We start from the raw sequence: 16,022 nt of genomic DNA, 5'->3' as shown, positions 1-16,022 counted from the left end.
TTAGAGAGGAATTATTTATGACATTTATTAACAATATAGAGCAAATAAATTTTATTAGATGCATGTTATTGGTAACAAAATAAAATAGAAAATGCAAACTATGTAATCTTATATACCTAATGAATTTGTTCTCAATTTGTGTTTCATTTTGGAAATAGTGATAAAAGAGAGTGGACATAATTAACCATATATGGGATATTAATGTATGCCTGTAATAAGGATAACAGCTTTTATAGACTGGGATGATTACTTTTATAACCCAATTAAAATTTAAGAGTTAGTGTTCCTTCATTATTTAGATTGGATATTCTTTAATCCAGAAGTTTCACATATTTTGCTTTAGAGTTTATGTGTGTGAAGTGCACATTTGGAAAATGGAGGCATAATACTAGTGTTTTAATTTCTATGTAATCAGATGAAATTTAACATTGTCTTTCCCCTTTGTTTTAACCCTATGAAAATGTAATATTTCCCTGTTAATCATTTGCTTCTTAATAAAAAAGAAAAAAAATATTTCCATGGCTGAAGACCATGTCCACATAATAGCAGGTTTATCCAGACAAACTGAATGAACTAAAAGTCTGTCAAAATTAGTTTTATTTAGTTAGCATGATCTTGCAACTTGGTAGGGAAATGAGAAACTATGTTATGGGTCATAAATATCAAAGCAACTGAACTTGTCTTTCTGGATATGCATTGATTTTTAGTTACTAACCGGTCTTGTTTCTTTATATTTTTAAAAAAACTATTTTAAATATTGCTAGTTTTTTGGCTCACTTTAGAAATTAAATTAACTAAAATACATTACTCCCTAAAAAATGAATAGGGATTAATATTTCAGGCAAAATACAAATATAATATTCACTTGGAAAAACAGTGTCAACAACTTGATAGATATTTATGAAGAAAAATAGGTCTTAGATTCTGGGGGATATGTAGTTGAAACACTGCATTATATCACTAAAAATTATAGTTATGAAGTCATATGGATATGAAATATGTGTGTGGGTACACACACAAACATATACATCAAACCTATATAATTATGAAAGAAATTAAGGTTATATTTAATTCAGGTGAGGAGGTAGTCTCCAACTTGGAGAGAAAAGATAATTTGGTACTCTCACACTTTTATAAAGCTATCATTTTTTTAAAGATTTATTTATTTACTTTAGAGAGAGAGAGAGAGAGCATGCATGCACGCACAAGTTGGGGAAAGCACAGAAGGAGAGAATTTCAAGCAAACTCCCTGCTGAGCTTGGAGCTGGAACAGGACTCCATCCCACAACCCCTGAAATCATGGCCTAAGCCAAAATCAAGAGTCTGACACTCTGACCGAGACACCCAGGACCCCTATAAAACTATCTTTTAAATATCTAACATTTATGGGCACTTGGGTAGCTCAGTGGGTTGAGCATCAGAATTTCAGCTCAGGTCATTATCTTAGGGGTTATGAGATTGATTGAGCCCCTCAAATCACTCATATCATGCAGAAATTCTAAGAAATGCCTTGCAGAGAATTTAAAAGATGACAATTGATTATTAGGGCTCAAATTTATTATAATCTGGATACTTAAGTAATATATATATGTATATGTATATGTGTATGTATATATGTGTATATATGTGTATATATGTATATATGTGTATATATGTATATGTATATATGTATATGTACAGATACGTATGTGTATGTGTGTGTGTATGTGTGTGTATGTGCTAGAATTGCAGATAGACCAATCCATGGATAATAACTTCTACACTGAAACCTGTAACAGCTCTTTTACACGTGTTTTTCCACTATCAGAATGGGATATCCTCAACTGTATTTTTAAGTTTTTTAAAATACATGTTTGGAAACCTTATTTTAATTATCAAACATTTATTATTGTCATTGTGCTTTTCTTTCTTATTTGTACATGCAAAACCTCCTTGACTCTCTATAACTATTAATCACCTCCATTGTGTTTTCTCTATATTTTTCACTTATGCTACTAGATTTTCTCATCTGTCAGTTGATAATTCCCTATTCAAAATTAATTACAGATATGAGAGTTGAAAATTATAATAAATTAATTTGTTATAAAGATGATGTATATAAATTAAATTAAATGTTCATCATAGAGATAAATAATCAACATTTGTTAATCCTAATCAGAAATTCACACTTCTGTGTGTTTATTTAGTTGTAGAATTCAAATCCCTATAATTGAGAATTAACATTTTAGAGGTGGCTATAAAATGATCAACATATCTTCATCTAAATTTTCACTGGAGGATGTATTAACGGCTAATAATAACAATTTTGTTTTGCTAATTGTTTCAATCAAGACACACTTTTGCTTATGCAAGAAATTAAAATGTACATTTTCATTTGTACTAGTCTTACTCTTAAAAATACTGCTATTAATTACAGGATAAACTCTTCTATGACATAACAAATTAGTTTTACAGAGAAGACCCATTGTTGGCACTAGATGGAAAAACAGTTCATTTAACAGGCTTGTTATCATCCTAAATATACACCTAAAGTTGTGTATTACTTACTCATAAACATTAGAATCCTCAATACAAAATGTCTCCTCAACAAATACGTATGATTGCACCTCAAATACTAAACCATATGCTTTTTATCATCATGGTTGTTATTTTCTGATTTAGGTTCGGTTTTCTCTAGAGGCTATTAAAGAACACATACATTTTTTGCTGACATTTTATCACAGCAATAAAATGAGATGGGGATCTATACTCAAAAGGCCACTAAAATCCATTTGCAAGTTTACTGCAGAAAACAACTGCTTGCCAAACACTCTGAAAAAAATTTCAGTAAAGTATGACCAGATTTATGGTTAAGTGTATTGTCACACAAAACTCTCAACTCTAACATCTTATAATATTATAAATATATGTGTATGAAAGACAGCATCAATTAATACTATTATTTTAATGACATGCTTACCTTAGCATATGATAAATCATTCATGGGAAGTCAGGAGAAATTGAATTATTTTTAAAGTTTTGCTTATCAAGTCACATAAAAACCACACATATGGATCAATTTTCTTGATTATGTTCTTCCAGTTTATACTAACGTATGTTTTCATTAGTAAGAATCCTTATACCTGTCAATGTTAGTACAGATTCTCATACGATTGCTTTTATAATTTCCAGGAAACAATTGGCAGTGCTCTTAATCCTATATAATTGAGTCCATCTACAGTAGGAAAAAAAATTATTTAGAACATATTTTCCTAAGTGTAGTATATTGTGGACAGAGCTGAAATACTTAAGTAGCAAGTGCATCATTATATAATTTTAGGCAAACTTTTTTTGTATGTTTTCTTCTAGGAGTTTTAGAATTCAATCTTTAATCCATTTTCTTTCTTTTTTAAAAAAAGGTTTTTATTTATTTATTTGAGAATGAGCAAGAGAGCATGAGGGAGGGGGAGGGGCAGAAGGAAGGGCAGAGGGAGAGGGACAAGCAGACTCCCCACTAAGCAGGGAGCCTGATATGAGGCTGGATCCCAGGACCCCGGGATCATGACCTGAGCCGAAGGCAGATGCTTAACTGACTAATCCACTCAGGTGCCCCTCTTTAGTCCATTTTCAATTAAACTCTGAGTAGTGTAATTAGGGGTTGAGTTTCATTCTTTTGCATCTGAATATCCAGTTTTCCCAACAAGATTTGTTGAAGAGACTATCCATTCCCCATTGAGTATTGTTGACACTTTTGTCAAATATTAGTTAACAGGATAGTCAGAAGTTTATTTCTGGGCTTTCAATTCTATTCCTTTGGTCCATATGTCTGTTTTCATGCCAGTACCATACTGTTTTGATTACTATAGCTTTGTAATACTGTTTGAAATTAGGAAGTGTGAGACCTCCAGCTTTGCTCTTCTTTCTCAAGATTTCTTTGTCCATTCAGGGTCTTTTGTGATTCTATAGGAATTTTAGGATTGTTTTTTCTATTTCTGTGAAAAATGCTATTGAATCTTGATAGAAATTGCATTAAATGTATAGATAGATGGCTTTGGGTACTATGAGCATTTTAACAATGTTAATTCTTCTGATCTATTGGCATTGGATTTCTTTCCATTTATTTGTGTTCTTTTTTTTAGTTTCTTAAAAGAAAATGTCCTATAGATTTCAGTGTACAGTTTTCACCTCTTTGGTTAAACTTATTCCTAAGTATGTTGTTTTTGATGCTGTGGTAAATGACGATCTTTTAAAAATTTTTTTAAAGATTTTATTTATTTAATTGACAGAGAGAGAGAGAGAGACAGAGAGAGAGGGAACATAAGCGGGGGGGAGTGGGAGAGGGAGAAGCAGGCTTTCCGCGGAGCAGGGAGCCCGATGCGGGGCTGGATCCCAGGACCCTGGGATCATGACCGGAGCCGAAGGCAGTCGCTTAACCAACTGAGCCACCCAGGCGCCCCTAAACGGCGATCTTTTAAAAATTGACGTATTTAAAATACTAAAATTTCCACTTCATGAACAAGTTATGCCTCACAATTTACATAGGTTTCCTTTAAATTATTTCAGAATGTTATATCTTTCTATTTTAGAAGTCTTGCAAGTCTTTCATTAAATTTATTCTTTTATTTATTTACTTATTTTTGAGAGAGAGAGAGAGTATGAGCAGGGGTGGGGGAGAGAGAGGCAGACGGAGAGAGAGAATCTTAAGCAGGCTCCATGCCCAGCATGGACCTCAATGCAGGGCTCCATCTCATGACCCTGAGATTACCACCTGAGCGGAAATCAAGATTGAAACACAAACGATTGAACCACCCAGGTGCCCCACATTAGATTTATTCTTAAGTATTTGGTGTTTTAATATTTTTGTGAATGGTTTCAGTGAGTTTAAAAATCTATTTCTCTGGTTCTAGTATTATAGAGTCTAATATTTTTTTATTGGATTTGTATTCAAAGAACTTACTAAATGAACTTAACTCTAACTTTATGTGCGGGTGCTTTTGATTTTATATATATACATTGTTATGTGCTGATTACCATAATATTATGTCTCCAATCCCAAATCTTATCACTTTCCTTTATTTGTCTTATTTCACTAAGAACATTAACAGAAATTGCTGAATAGAAGTAACATTTTGCTTCCAAACTTGTTTTCCTTCTAATATCAAGAGTAAAATGCATTTTTTGAACATTTGGGATGTGTTTGCTTAACTTTATTTAAATCAAATTAAGAAAGTATTGATTTTTCTAACTATTGAGATGATCAGAGTTGTCTTATTTATTCTACTGATACAGTGATATGCATTTGTTTTTGAATGATAAATATTAAATTTCTAGTATAAATTGATGTATTATGTGTTTGTATGTAAGTAAACTGGTTGACTTTTGTTTTTTAAAATATGTCATTGTCTATATTCTTGAAAGAGTTTACTTTATATTGTTTTATGCAATGTTATGGTCAGAAATTTGTGTTCAGGTTATCCCGGGTCTATAGAACAAGTTGGAATTGGTTTTATGTCAGATCATCTAGCTCTTGAGCCAATAGGTTTTGAGGGGGAATTCTCTCAGAATAAGGCCATAGAACTAATTTAGGCAAGAATGTGATCTTGGATGAGACAATTTCAGTCTGATACCACAGGGAAGTCATGGAGTACATATTGCACTACAAAGGAAAACATTCTACTAATTTTTTGGAGAAGACAGCAGCTGCAAATTTCATTAGCCAACAGTGCCTGAAATTGGGGAATAACTATGGCATTTGGTAAAGGACACTCTGGTGAAAGATTTTACCCAACACAGTCTAACTCCTTGGGCCACACAGATTCAGTTGCTTCTCCCAAATTTTTTACTGTGTTTAGGCTAAGCTTCACTAAGATTCCATTTAATTATAATTTCTGGAAAAATTAGCCAAGGAAGGTTAATGTGACAAACCATAAGTCCTGTTGCTGCAGTTGGTCCTGGGGCCATAACTGATGATCATAAATACTATTTTCCAGTATCCAGTGCAGTTCCACCTCCCATTTAGTTAACATTTCTGATGATCAGAATTGGCTTGCCATCTTGGTTGACTCAGAACTTCATATCTGATATCCTGTTTATCATATTCTCATTAGACTTTATTTGTTGAACTTGCTCATTTATAAAAAAAATGCCAGGCATAGGAAAGCCAAGAATTGCCTCAATGAAACTGCAGTATTAATACTTTCTGCCCCCATTGCATAAAAGCTGACCTACCTACACATGGTGATTAGGGCCAATTATCCTCTCTCCGCTGGTTTAGTAGCAGGTGTCACCCCAAGTGGTCAGGTAGCAGATGTAGCTTTAAGTTTATCTGGTGTAATTGCTAATCTTGCCATTCATTGTTTTGAACATATTTAAGTCTACTAATCAGATTTGTTTTAAATTTCATGCCTGATGACTTAATTTTCTGGGTCACCTGTGGATCAGTTTCATTTGCAAGGTTTTCTTCTTGGTTTTGTCTTTCAATTTTTGTTTCGTATTAATACTGGGGATGTTTTATTGTATATTGTACTCTGTATATGAAAAACCTAAACAGGTCTAGATAGCTTTATTTTCCTTCAGGGAAGAATTAACTTGCTCTTTGCCAGAACGTAGAGTAAGACTGTATTACTGTGTCTCAATAAACAACCTCAATTTTTTGAGCCTGTGTTGTAAGGCTTGTCTTTATTTGGTTCACATTTTATTTTAGGGCATAGCTTTTTATTTTTTATTATTTTTATTTTTTAAAGATTTTATTTATTTATTTGACAGAGAGAGAGAGAGATGGCGAGAGAGGGAATACAATCAGAGGGGAGTGGGAGAGGGAGAAAGCAGGCTTCCCGTGGAGCAGGGAGCCCGATGTGGGACTCGATTCCAGGACCCTGGGATCATAATCTGAGCCGAAGGCAGACACTTAACAACTGAGCCACCCAGGCGCCCCTAGGGCATAGCTTTTTAGAAGACTCAATGGAATGCACGGGGTGTTTATTGCTGTCCTTTCTCCTCACCCATCTTACAGTCCAATTTTGCTTTCCCTGCAACATAAGACTATTGAAAGGTCTTAGCTTTTAGCCACTTAACAATTCCTTTCTGAATGATTTTTTGGCCTCTTGCCCCCAAGCTTTTTAGGATTTACCAGTGACCTACAGTAACAAAGCACTCAGAATTCTGGGATCACTTCACTGGGTCATTTTTCTCCGAGATTTCTGTTTCTCACATCTTGGATGTCTTATTACTTCTGGAAACAAAAAAATTGCCTCCCCCATAACAATATCTCAAACTCAAGTTTTCTGCTTTCTGCCAGGCCTTTATGCCTTTTTCTGAGATTTAGGGAAAAAATCCCCAGCATAAAAAGTAGTATAATTCTGGCCCACTGCAATTTGTTTATTTTCTTTTCACAATCTTGTTGCTTCAAGTTTCAGTTACTTGTGCTTTCTGATAGTGAATACCAGATGTTTTTGGCACTTCTTCAATTTTATGGTTGTGCTTTTCTGATTTATGCTACTCAATGGTAATCAGTTGTGGAATACCACTCTATGATTCCAATACAATGAAATCCTTTGGGACTCTTTTTAATGGGTCAGCATAGGATTTGTGTGTGTGTGTGTGTGTGTGTGTGTGTAATTATTGAAAAAAGACTATTCTTTGAAAACAAAACACTATTCTACAATTACTACACACTGGTTTTCACATAATTAAATCCTTGGTCCTATTCAAGTCGAATGAGACTTCATTTCTTTAATCAGTATTTCAGCACCACCAAAACTTTAGAGTGTATATAACTGCATAATTGGAGGTTTCATTTAAACAGCAATTCTTAGGTTATTGTAATATTAAAAATTATTTTTTAGGGGCACGTGGGTGGCTTAGTCAATTAAACATCTGCCTATGGCTCAGGTCATGATCCTCAGGTCCTGGGATCAAGCTTCACATCAGGCTCCCTATTCAGGAAGGAGCCTGCTTCTCCCTCTCCCTCTCCCTCTGCTGTTCCCCCCTGCTTGTGCTCTCCCTCCCTCCCTCTCTCTCTCTGTCAAATAATAAATTAAATCTTTAAAAAACGCATTTTTTTAAGAAACAGGTTATAATCATTAAGTAAAATCTTTGTAATAGATAGCTATTATGGGAAGAACTGTGTCCCCGCAAAAGATGATGCAGTCCTGACACTTAGGACCTGTTAATATGGCCTTATTTGGAAATATGGATTTTGCAAATGGTCAAGTTAAGATGCAATGATTAGGCCCTAACCCAATTTGCTGTCCTTATAAAAAAAAAAAGAAATGTAGAGATACAGACACCTGGGAAGATGGTATAAAGACACAGAGATAATACTATCTACAAACCAATGAATGCCTAACACTACCAGAAATTAAAATAGAAGCATAGAACAAAGTCTCCCTTGCACCCTTCAGAAGGAACTAGCAAACCTACCAACACCTTGATATCAGTTAGTCTTCTAGACTATAGAACTGGATTGCATAATCCACCTAGATTGTGGTACTTTGTTGAGGTAGCCCCAGGGAACTAATATAATAGATCAACCACCTGGAAGGTATAATCTCTAAACTTAGAACCCAGGAAAACTATGAATCCAAATCTCCCTGAACCCTTTCACTCTAGGATTCAAAGAGACAAAACCATTAATTGGTCTTTGCATCAGCCTCCAAGGACAAGTTTTATAGTTGGTGATAAAATATGGGAGTTTCAAATGCATTTCTTAAAAAATGGAAATAAATATAGGAAGATGAATAAACTAAATGGAAGAATTTTTAAAAGTTAACAGGATTTAAAGCAGCTTATATCAATAGCAATAGTAAATCAGAGTAAGAATATAAATATATTTAATTATAGTTAAAAATAGGTTAGGTAGACCAGCCTTGCCTCTCCCACCTCCTAAACCCATCTCCTACAACCACCCTCCAACCGAGGCCCCACACAAAAAGGAGATAATGTTCTCCTACTGTAGGTGAGGATAATGATTCAGTGACATTAAGCACATTTCAAAGTTCACATAGGTTTTATGAGGGATATTAGATTCAAATGCAGTACTTGATGGCTCAAATAATAGAATATTTTTTTTTTTTTAGTTTCCAAGAAAGTCAGGCTGACCATCTTATTTTGAAAGCCATCATATCCTTAATTTCTTCCGTGTTGAATTATGTTCCCAGTTATGCATATGTAGTTTCTATGGTCCTTGACATTAGGAATTGAACTCTAACTGCTATAAATATATAATGTGAAACAAATGTCTTTCATTATCCAATTATATTTGAATATATAATGAGTATGTCAAGTACCAGAGATTTTAATAACTAATTAAATATATTTCCCCATTAGGAGAAGCTACTATAACCATTCATTATGACTGAACATTGGAACAATTCTAGATGATCAAGAAGCTTTAGTCAGGAGGAAAAGGAATTAAAGAATTTTCTAAGAAAAGGAAATAGCAATGTTATGCCCCAGAATCTGGAAAAATATTAGAATTTAAGAGAAATTAGGGCAAGCAAGAATGGAAAATTTGGAAGTGAGCTGGAAAAACCACCTAATAAGAAGCTGAAAGAATTGCAGAGGACATAACACATAGATCCTTGTAGATCATGCATAGTGCTGACCATGCTGAGACATATAATGACTATACGTTAAGGATTAAAAGGGCAGGTCATAATTTACTTAATTAAAGGAAATTATAGGATCATTATAGGTCTTTAATTTTTAATTATTAAAAAATAGCTGATATGTTATAATCTTGTTCAATTTGTTGGAAGTTGAAACAGTACAAATGATATTCTAGAGAAATAATATTCTAATTTCTTATTAAACTATGTTCCCAGTTTGCATGAGTAGTTTGAGACCCTTGATATTATAAACTAATTTGTATTTGCATTTCCATAATTATTTGATAGTTTCTAAAATATATACATATACATTTTAGAAGGTGTATTTCCCTATCTAATGAAACATATAGTTATATTTCCCTTTAGAAAATTGTTCAACTTATACTCTCATCAAAACTGTATGAGTAACTTTGTTTCTAAAACCTCTTTTACAATTTTATTTTTAAAGTGTGTTTGGGCTATGAAGTTTTTTTTTTTTAATTAATTAATTTATTTGAGATAGAGAATGTATGTGTGCGAGAGGGGAGGGGAGCAGAGGGAGAGAAGGAAGCCCAAGCAGATTCCCCGCTGAACACAGAACCCCATGCAAGCTTGATCTCAAGATGCTGAGATCATGACCTGAACCTGGAAATCAAGAGTCAGACGCTTAACCAACCAAGCCACCCAGGTACCCCAGCTATGAAGTTTTTTTTGTTTTTATTTTTCTTAATGACTTGGTTGCCATTCCACTTTTATATTGTTTTTTTTTTAATTTCCTTTAAGTGTAGCTTTACATTTACAATAAAGTTGAGAGAAAGGTACAGAGATTTCCAGTATGCCCTCTGCCCCCACACATGCATGACCTCCCTCATTATCCACTACCCTACCACAGTGTTTCATTTGTTATCATTGATGAACCTACACTGACACATCAAAATCTTCCAAGTCCGTAATTCACTTCAGGAGTCACTGTTGGTATTGTGCATTCTTTGGAATTTGGACAAATGTATAATGGCATGTATCTGCTATTATGGTTTCATATAGAGTATTTTCAATACTCTAAGAATCCTCTTGTGTTCTGTTTATTCATTCCTTTTTCCCAATCCTGAGCCACCACTTATCTTTTTATTGTCTCCATAGTTTTGCATTTCTCAGAAGGTCAGATAGTAGGAATCATAGAGTATGTAGACTTTTCAGATTAGCTAGTTTTATTTACTAATATACATTTCCATTTCCTCCATGTGTTTTCATGGCTTTTTGTTTTATTTATTTTTATTGCAGAATAATATTCTATTGCCTGGATCTACCAGTTTATCCATTCACTTACTGAAGGACATCTTGGTTGCTTCCAGGTTTTGGAAATTATGAATAAAGCTGCTATAAACATCCATGAGAATGTTGTGTGTGGTCATAAGTTTTCAGTTATTTTAGATAAATACAAATGAGTGAGATTGCTGGATTGCCTGTTAAGGATATGTTCAGTTTTGTAAGAAACAGGCAAACTATTTTTGAAAGTGTATCTATCATTTTGCATTATCACAAGCAATGAATGAAGTTCTTGTTGTTCTACATCCTCAACACCCTTTGGTGTTGTCAGTGTTCTGGATTTGGGGATTCTAATGGGTGTGTAGTGGTATCTCATTGTTATTTTAATTTGCATTTTCCTGATGACATATGATGAGGAGCATCTTTTTGTGTGCTTATTTGCAATCTGTATGTCTTCTTTATTGTGGTATCAAAGTTTCAGCCTACTTTTTAATCACGTTGTTTGTTTTCTTATTCAGGTTATTTATTTTTTTTCTGTAGTTTTTGTTAGAACTCTTACTGTAGAAAGTAGATTACAACTTCATCATATACATACCAAAATGTCCCTTTTAAAATAATGTTTATAATTATTGCTTGTTAATAGCACATTAAATTTTTATGACCTAGTGACCATTGTCTCTATGATTTCAGGTATTAATATCATATTTTAGGCAGACTTTTTTCCCCTAGACTTAATGTTGTCTATTTTATTTTATTATAATACAATTATGGTTTTATTTCTTATATGCAAATATTTGGTCCATCTATACATTTTATGATGATATGTAAAGAACTGTATAGCTTAATTGTATTCCAAATGTTTATTCAATTGCTGTAATGCCAATCACTAGAAAAAAATATATATATTCATTTATTTTAAATCTTATCCCTATCAAATAATTGTATATAATTATAAATAAATATAAACTTATATACAATTAAATATATATGTTGTTTGTTTTTGTTTATCTATATTTCAAGTGTGGGTAAGTCTGTTCATTTTGCATCAATCCCCTAAAGTTTATTTTACTATATATTTTTAGTATACTTTTTGATCTATGGTATGGACTGAATGTCTGTGTCTCCCCCAAATTCATATATTGAAGTTTAATCCCCAATTTGATGGTATTTGGAGATGAGTCCCTTGGGAGGTAATAAGGACTTGAGAATGGGGTCTTTGTGAATGAGATTAATGTCCTGAGAAGAAGAGAAAGAGACTAGATTTCTCTAACTGTGTTTTCCCCATGTGAGGATACAAGAAGGTGGCTGTCTCCCCACACCTGATCTGCCAGTGCCTTGATCTTGTACTTCTCCACCTCCAAAATTGTGAGAAATAAATGCTTGTCATTTAAGTCATCCAGTATATGGTATTCTTGTTATAGGAATCCTAAATGACCAAGACAATCTGGTAGGATTGTTTTTCTCTAAAAAGTTATGAAGTATGTGATGATTAATTTTATCTGCCATGTGTACCCAGATATTTGTTCAAACATTATTCTGGGTGTGTCTGTAAGAATATTTCTGATTGAGATTAACACCTGAGAAAATACAGTGGGTAAAGCAGATTGCCCTCCCTAAGGAGGATGGGTCTCATCCAATCAGTTCAAGATCTGAATAGAACAAAAAGACTGAGCAAGACAGAATTTATTATGCCTGACTGCCTTCAAGCTGTTTTCATATTCAGACTACAACTTCAGCTCTTTCTGAGTCTTCAGCCTGCAGGCTTTCAGATTGATTAGAACTGTACTATCAGTTCTCCTGAGTCTCCAGCTTTCCAACTGCAGATCTTGGGAGTTGACAGCCTCCATAATTGCATGAGTTAATTTCTTACAGTAAATTTATTTTTATGTATGTATATAGAAATATATATATATAGTTTATATTAATTAAGATAAATATTCAAATATACCAAAGACACTTAGGCAGATGAATATCATTAACATAGAAATCTCCTAAGAAACAAAGCTCATCATTTTTTCTTTTTGTTCCTTTCATATTTAATGATAACAAATACACATTTGAAATTTTACTCACATCTGGAAGGAAACAATATTATTATATGTACTTTTATGTAATCACTTATAAAGAAAGGCAACAAGAAAAGGAGATTTTTAAAATTATTTGGTACATGCCTTGGATACATATAAAATAGAAATATATTTTTAAATCTTTTGATGTATGCCTAGGGTAGTTTTAGGTTCCTTAAAAATCAAGCATAGGACAATAGCTCAATTATAAAATGACTGATATGAAATGTTATTCTTAAATATAGCAAAACTATTACTTTTGGAATTCTATGCCTATTAAAAATTATATGGCTATCACTTAAACAACTTTTCCTAAGTTATACTACGTTTTAATTTGAGATTATTTTTACCATTTCCTTTAAACAAAGAGAATATTTCAACTAAAATACATATATCTACTCCAAAACTAGGAAACCAAAACAATATAAACTTAACTTGTGTTTTCTTTTTCTTTTTGCAAGACAAGAATGTTGGGCAACCTTTAAGTTATAGAATAAACTATTAATCCCAAATAGCTATTAATTTCATTAACATGCAGTGAAGAAACTTGAATCTTTCTTAGACTGCCTATAATATTTTCCTCTCCTCTTTATGTTAATATGAAAGACTAAGCTGTTCATCTTGATTTTATGTATTTTTGTCATTAGTAGTCCAACAAGCAACTCTGTTAAGTGCACTTAGTCTTGGAACATTGGGTTTTGACTCTGGAGAAATCCAGTTTCATTTTTTTCACTTTTATAAGAGGAACAGTTACCCAGTCTTTTTGCCTTTTCAGACATTTACAATTTAGATAGTTACAAGTAATTATTTTATTTCTAATTATAGGAAGCCATAATCCCTCAGTTACACATTATATTTGAGTCATCACATTTATAAGAGTTTAAAATGTGTTGAAAAATGAAAAACAACATATCTATGTAATAGGAACAGTGTAGCATATTATCTGCATCTCCCTCAAACAGGTAGGATGCCTTGTATCTTACCCAATAATGGCTCTCCCCAAACACTTTTATTACCTAAGGAGAGGTACTAATGTTACAATATGTGCTGGCTTTGAAAAACATATATTTTTCTATAAAATAATGGAGCCATGTGTAATACTTATATTACCATTTACAACCTTTTTTCTGAGTCACAATTTCTGTACCTTTAGAAAAGGCATTAAAACAAAAATATTCTTGATAGACCTGTGAGGCATCAATGAAATATGTGACATACAATTTGTTTTTCACAATCTTAGATTTTTATCCATTTTACTAGATCATTGTCTCTAAGACACTGGATTTTTTTTTTCCAGCTTGGCATTTTCCACATTTCCTATCATCTATTGTTGGGTTTGGCCAGCAAACCCTGAGATGGTGAATGAAAAAATTATTCCAGAAACCTAAGTAGGAGAAAGGAGAGGGCGTGGGGACCAGATGCTCTGGTGGCAGAAGTCCCCAAGTCAAGTTCTACCTCCATTTTTATTATGCATATTACTGTTACATCAAAAAATCAGGATTAGAAAGGAAAGTAAAGTTTCAACAACTAGGGCAGTGACATTTACTGCATTGTGTGATTAGAACTATCTGTGTTCATGACCTGCAGGCAGGGAGTAGGTGACTATTAAGGATTTATCTCTAACCTAAGTTAAACATCTGTCCCCTGGGAGATAGCATGGAGCCACAATTAGGATCTGGCTGTTTTCGGCCCAGAAAGCTAAAAGCAAGCCCCGTTTTCTGGTCACTCCTTTGCTTTTGAACTAGTCTCTCCCAAGGAGGATTATGTTTATCATATCTTAGCTACCCAAGCATTGTGAATTCCCACAATCTATCGTTCATCATTGGCAAATAATAGCCAATTGATAATTATTAGCTAAATATATTGGATCTGAGAAAATTATATTCTTTTTTTTAAAGGTCTATTTGTTTATTATTTGAGAGAGAGCACGAGCGAGCATGGGGTGGAGAGCAGAGGAAAAAGGAGAGAGAGAATCTCAAGCCAACTCCCCATGGAGAGCGGAACCTATTATGACATGGAGCTCGATCTCCTGAGCCAAAATAGAGTCCCACGCTTAACCGGCTGAGTACCCAGGTGCCCCAGGAAATCATATTCTTAAAATTTGCTGCTCAAATATGCCTTGTAATCAATACCAAATCAAATTAAGTAGACATTGGAAATAATAAAGTAATTCACATTCCCATTTATCAACTAGGGGAAGAATGATTTTAACAATTCCAGTGGTGTCATACATTCTTTTAGAACACTAACCAAACCAAACTCCACATTTATGAATGCATATATTTTAACCAGGTACTCAACAGTAAAATTATTTTTGGTAAACTGCTACTTTCCCAATTTAAACGCATACACTTAAACACATACAGAAAAAAATAATGTTTTTCAACTCTGATCAAAGTCGTTGCTTCTCTCAGAAATACTGGATCAATTCTTTTTTATGCTACATTTTTAATATATTAAATTGAGATAATATTAGTAGAATGAGAGATAAAGATATACACAAGGCATCAGAAAAGGACTTTATAACACTCTAACTTATAATGTATATGTTTGTATATTTATTGCCATTCTCTTTTAGAATATATACTCCTTGGGTTCCAGTACTCAGTTTATTTATACTGTGAGCACCTAGGACATTGTTTGGTACATAATATGAACTTAATAATTACTTGTTGAATAAAATAAAATTAATGTTAAATGAATGAAAAATTAATGAATATTGCGAATGACAGAGAGAGAAGACAAGTGATTACAAAGGAGGAAAGGATATCATGTAACTCTAATAATGTAAATTTAGTTATTGAACACCTTTTAAGTGCCAGGACCTATGGTTTGTATTTCACCTACTGAGTTCCTTCCAAGTGGTATACTTACATGTTTTGCATTTCAAATAACTCATATAATGCATAATTATTTTATATATATCAAAATGCTATATATTTTTATTATCTTCATTACATAGTTATTAAAACTATCACTTAGGTAAATAAAATAGCTTGTTCAAGGTTAAATGATTGGTAAATGTAGAATGATGATACTATGTTCATATTTCTATCCTCTATAGACAATTTTCTCTGATTCTCCCCATATGTAAATTAAATTGTTTCACAAGTCCCAACTTCAC

This window comes from Eumetopias jubatus, unplaced genomic scaffold (genome assembly GCF_037043125.1).
Source record: "Eumetopias jubatus isolate StellerSeaLion01/CBP00866 unplaced genomic scaffold, mEumJub1_p1.0 scaffold_1, whole genome shotgun sequence".
Classification (NCBI taxonomy): domain Eukaryota; kingdom Metazoa; phylum Chordata; class Mammalia; order Carnivora; family Otariidae; genus Eumetopias; species Eumetopias jubatus.
Note: the sequence above shows the minus strand (reverse complement) of the source record.